General features: G+C 27.0%; 1 protein-coding gene across 1 annotated transcript in view; it reads right to left on the bottom strand.

The window, feature by feature from the left end:
• Positions 1-5,367, bottom strand: part of LOC100200802 (MICOS complex subunit MIC60) — a 37,557-nt gene extending 32,190 nt beyond the window's left edge. The window contains exons 1-2 of the mRNA XM_065792574.1: positions 5,228-5,367; positions 4,757-4,814 (exon numbers count right to left, since the gene is read on the bottom strand). The gene's annotated coding sequence lies outside the window, so the exon portion shown is untranslated. The remainder of the gene's footprint in view (positions 1-4,756; positions 4,815-5,227) is intronic.
• Between the last annotated feature and the right edge of the window lie 281 nt (positions 5,368-5,648).

A 5,648-nucleotide genomic window follows, 5' to 3' on the forward strand; every position in this document is an offset into this window, starting at 1 on the left:
TCTTTTTTTAACTCTTCTATTATAGTTTTCATTTCACCTGCATTTTCTGAAGCGTAGGCTAGATACGCTTCCATTGAAACTATAAATGGAACAATTTGAGACACTGATGCCCTGTTTTCACTTATCTCTAGTGTAGCCGTCTCAAAATGCTTTAAAACTAAGATAAGTGTCTCAGCCAATAACCAATGGTCTTCTGTAAGATTAGAGGCATTGCACTTTTGATTTCTAATAAAAAATAATTTTAGTGAGGTTTTTTGTTCAACTAACCTTTATAGCAAGTAAAGTGTTAAATTCCACCTCGTAACTACATCTTGTATAAGTGAATGTAGGAGTAACTTTAGCTGTTATTGAATTTCATATAGCATGTCCATGGAGGACGAAGAATGGTAAAAGTTTGTGACAATTTTTCTAGCCTAAGCTATGAAATCATTAACAATTTTTTGCTGCTCAAAAACCTTCTCGGTTATACAAAGTTGAAGAGTGTGGATTACGCAACTTAGAGAATTAATTCTAAACCAGCTTCTTTAATGGCTAATTTCACATTAGCAGCATTTTCTGAGAGGACAAAGTACACTTTGTTAGTTGGTATTTTCCATTCATTTAAAGAATCCTTTAGAAACTTTGTTATCTTTACACCTGTATGAGAGCCTGTCATTTCTTTAAGTTGAAGCACAGCTGTCATAGAATTAAACTCTGAGTTTATCCAGTGTGCTGTTAAAGAATAAAAGCTTAGAATATTGTGATGTATAGTCCATCTGTCAGTGGTGAAACTCAAAAAATCCGCTTTTGCTACATCATTCATAATTTGTATTTTCATTTTTTCATAAATTAGAGGAACAACTGTTTTTCCTAGGTTCAAGATGCACAATTAGTTTGTAAAATCCTTGATCTGTAACTGAAGAATATGGCTGAATGTCTATGCATATCATTTCTCCGATAAGCAAAGTTATTTTTTGAGCTCTTTGTTCACTTGATGACCATTTCTTATGCTTATTAATAATATCTTCAAGCTAAGGTTGATGTTTTTGGTCTAGAGTAACTGTAACTCTATTGCTAAAGGAATCTTTGCTGTTATCATTCTCTTTACTCGTTGAAGTAGATCCAATAACATAGCTTTTCTTTTCCGTGTTAATTTTTTTGAAACCTTTTTGATCTTCTATTTTCCGGAAAGCTTTTATGCTTTGTTTTCTTTTGTCCTCTTAAATTGGATGCTGTCATTTTTTTGCCAGATGCACCTCCTCTTGATATTTTCATTTTGCAAAATTTAGTTGCTATGCTCATTGTTGATATATTTCTAATTTATTTTTATCTCTAAGTTTAATTATATGTTAAGAATGAAAAGTCTTAAGTCTAAAATAAAAGAGAAAGAATTTTTTTTGTGTAATTTTACTTTGAATGAATGATAAAGTAGCATTTTAAACTTCTCTGTATTTTTTTTTCTTTTTCACTCTTTTTTCAGAAAATAAAAGTTTATATAAACTTTGAATGAATGAGAATTGAAAAAGAAAATTGATTGATTCGAAACTCTTGCATTATTCTTTACTATTAAAATGTTTCATTACATTTACATTATAGTTAAATTAAAAACAAGTTTATTATTAAATTAAAAGCGTTTAATAAATAAACATTCAATATAAGAAATGTTATATAATTTAATTTTGTACAAACATTTGCTTAAAATTTGCTAACTATTAAAAGTAATGACTTTATAAAAACTTTCTTAATAAAAAAAAAGGTAATCATTTTAATTCAAATAGAATGACGTAAGTTAATATTTAGAAAACAAGCTTTTCATTAAAAGTATTTGCCCTAATTAATAAGACTTATAAAATGTTGTTTTCATTGTCACTGAAATGGAATCTAGCATTTCCATTCCAGTATATAATTCCATCATATATCCAATATATACTACTTATTTGATTTCATGGCCGATGCATCGGCATCAGCCTGTACCCATTGGCATTGGCCAAAAGTAGGCATCGGTGCACCCCTACTTTTCAGGAGACACTTGTTGTTGCACACCTTATACAACCACGCATATAATACTTTGTTTTGACAACTTGGCTAAGGCCAAAAATGTACTGAATAAACAAATGTAAACTTAAACTAAAATTAAAAATAAACAAACTATAAACTGAAAAGAGAAATAAAAAATAATAATAATAAAAACTAAATTAAAAATCTTAACGAATGATAAAAAGAATAAAATATAAACCAGGAAAAATAAATTAATGTCTTTAATTTAATTTAAAGTTATTCACTACAAAGAATTTAGAAAAAATTGAAGTTTTAAAAAAAACTTCATTTAATAAAAGCCTAATTATTTAAAAACTTGAAACTTTGATACTTTATGTCTACAACGCAAATATACCATTAAAAGAATATATCGTTAGTAGGATTTGAACCAAATCAATATTATAATAGTATTTAAAAATAAATATAATAATATTTTTTGCTGTATACATACAATGTATTGTGATGAGTCTAGCACCTGTAGATGTTAAATTTTGAAAGCCTTTTCAAAAGGTGTTGTTTTTTTGTCTTTTTTTATTTCATTATACATTTTTAATTACCTTTGTTTTCGAAACAATCAAAATTGTTCTTGAAGATGTTCACATAATCGGAATTGATTATCTCTGCTGTTAAATTATTCCAATTGTTAACTATTATGTTTGTGAAAAAGTTAGATCTTATGGTAAAATGTGAGTTGTTTTTGTATTTTCTGTATACAACCTCTTGTTATTGGATAGTTAATTAATGTAGAACATTGATTCCATTGAATCAATGTTCTAGAATAATTAACTATCCATATTTACTTTATCCATATTTTTACTTTTTTATAAAATTGAATCATATTACCTCTTGCTTTTCTTGTTTTTAAAGTAGTCAAGTTAAATTTTTTTCAGTCTATCTTCTTAGCAAACAATTATCATTGTTCTTTTGATAATAAGGGTTCCATTCAGGTGCTGCAAACTCCAAGTGTGGATAAACCAACATGTACAATAATTTCATTGAACTTTTATTTAATCGACAAAAATATTTCTAAACTGACTAAGCTTTCTATTAGCTCTGCTGCAATTGTATTAATATACCTTTCCCATTTGATGTTGTTCAATATCATAACACCAAGATCTCTCTTTAACATGGTTTCTTGCATAACTGAAACATTTTGCTGAATCATATCAAGTGTACTGCACATTAAATATTTAAATTTAAGTTTAAGTTTCTTTTGCCATTATTCATAATTTTGCAATTTTTTAAATTGAAGTTGATAAGCCAATTTTTGCTTCATTCAACCCACTTATAAAAGTTTTCCTTGTTTGACTGTTTTTGACTTTAATAATGACTAAAATAATTTTTGTGTTGCCTTGATTAATTTTCTCATGTGTTTTATTCTTTGTGTTCATTCACATAGAAAACCTTTAAACCAACACTTTGAATGTTTTTGAATTCCCTATGATTTGATTTAGTTTTAATAATAATCTCTTATGCATAACTGAATCAAAAGCTTCAGCAAAGTCTAGAAAATTTATTGCTAAAATGTCCTCAAGTGTTTGAGTCATTATGACTAACATTTCAAGTAAATTTGTGCAACAACTATTTGATGATATAAAACCATGTTGGAATTCTGAGAGTTTTTCTTAGTCAAGAACTTCAATAGTATCTCTTATTATGCGTTCCATTGATTTGCACACTATCGATGTGAGCAATACACCTGATAATTTGTTAATTTTAGTTTATCTCCTTTTTTAAACAGAGGGGTAATATTTACACATAACCATAAACCTGGAACAATTCCACTAAAGAATGAGTAATCAAAAATAATTGATAGTGGTTTTAAAATATGATTTAATATTTTTGTAATCTTATTTTATAACATATTATAACTATATTACTTGAGATCTAATTCACAGCTAAATGGGTCCTCTTGTAATTGTAACTGGCCAAAATGATTTCAATATTTAAGTATATTACCATGCAATACAGTTGAAAATAATGGGCCTTCAAAACCCATTTAACTAAAAGCCACACTGAAATAAATTTAAAATTATTTGTAATAGTTTTTTAATTTCAGAAACCTAATTTAGAACTTAACACTCATCGATTGATTTAAAATTGCCATTTTTCTAGAATAAAATCTACAAAAAAAGTGGATTACACATAACAAGATTGACACAATCATGCATATTTTTTGACATGTACTTACTAATTGCTAAGCAGTTCTATATAAGATTATCCATAAGTTATTTTAACATTTCTAAAATACAAAGCTCTGTAAACTCAAAAAAAGCAATCAACGTTAAGTAATTTAGTATACATGCATTTTCCTAAAAATGACAACTTGAAATTTTTTATATGTGGATTTATCCTAGGCATTACAAAAAAAAAAAAGTAAATTGATTCAATTCAAAAACTGCTACCAACAGTAAGAAAACCTGTGTAAAAGGTTACTTATTTCACTTTCGATGCAATTCTTTTTGATAGCTCTATCTATACTTAAAGCTGTGTGAAAAGTGTAAAATAGCTGCCCAGCTGAAATATTGATGTTAAGTATCTTTTCCTGATCTTATATACCATTTACATAAAGTTTATGCAAATGATATATAAGATCAAGAAAAGAAGAAATATATAAAAAACAATACAAAGAGGTTTTTCTTAATTCTTATCATTATTATTACAATTTTATAACAGTTTAGTAATTTTAAAAATATTTTACCCTTAAATTATTCTTTTAGAAGATAACAAAAATACCTACCAATTTTAACGGAATAAAAGACATTACAAATTTATGATCACACTTTTCAACTTTACCACTAAAAAAAATGTAACTTTAATGTACATACAGATAAAACAGACTGTCAATGAAAAAAAAATGTACTTACAAAAAAGAAAAATAGAAACATTTGTACAAATTTATTATTATTATTATTATATATATATATATATATATATATATATATATATATATATATATATATATATATATATATATATATATATATATATATATATATATATATATATATATATTTATATATATATATGTATATCTGTGTGTGTGTGTGTGTGTGTGTGTGTGTGTGTGTGTGTGTGTGTGTGTGTGTGTGTGTGTGTGTGTGTGTGTGTGTGTGTGTGTGTGTGAGTGTGTGTGTGTGTTTGTGTGTTTTTGTTTGTGTAGTTTGTGTGTGTGTGTAATATGTCTTTAAAAAGCGAAATAATAACTAACTGATACTGATGAAACTGACTTTTATATAATTATGTTATACCACACATCTTTTTAAATCTAATTAAAATGCACAAAAATATAGAAAAAGTCATTATCTTATTCTACCCATAGTTTTATAAATTGATATTACATATGGCTTTTTGATGCGGACAATATATGGCTTTTTTATTTATATCGCGGACGTTCCAACTTATCAACTTAATCAACTTATAACTTATCAAGATAAAATTATAAAGCTTTATATATCAGTTTATTAATAATCAGCAGAGCCGTGGCTAGGCTACCCCACACCCTTAATATAAGGGAGGGGGGAGGCAAAAATTTTAGGGGCCAATTCGGAAATTTAAGGGACTTTTTTTTTATTGAAAAAAATTTTATAGGAGGAGGGGGGGTACCCACTAACCACGGCACTGATTATCAG

This window comes from Hydra vulgaris, chromosome 03 (genome assembly GCF_038396675.1).
Source record: "Hydra vulgaris chromosome 03, alternate assembly HydraT2T_AEP".
In the NCBI taxonomy this organism is placed as follows: Eukaryota; Metazoa; Cnidaria; class Hydrozoa; order Anthoathecata; family Hydridae; genus Hydra; species Hydra vulgaris.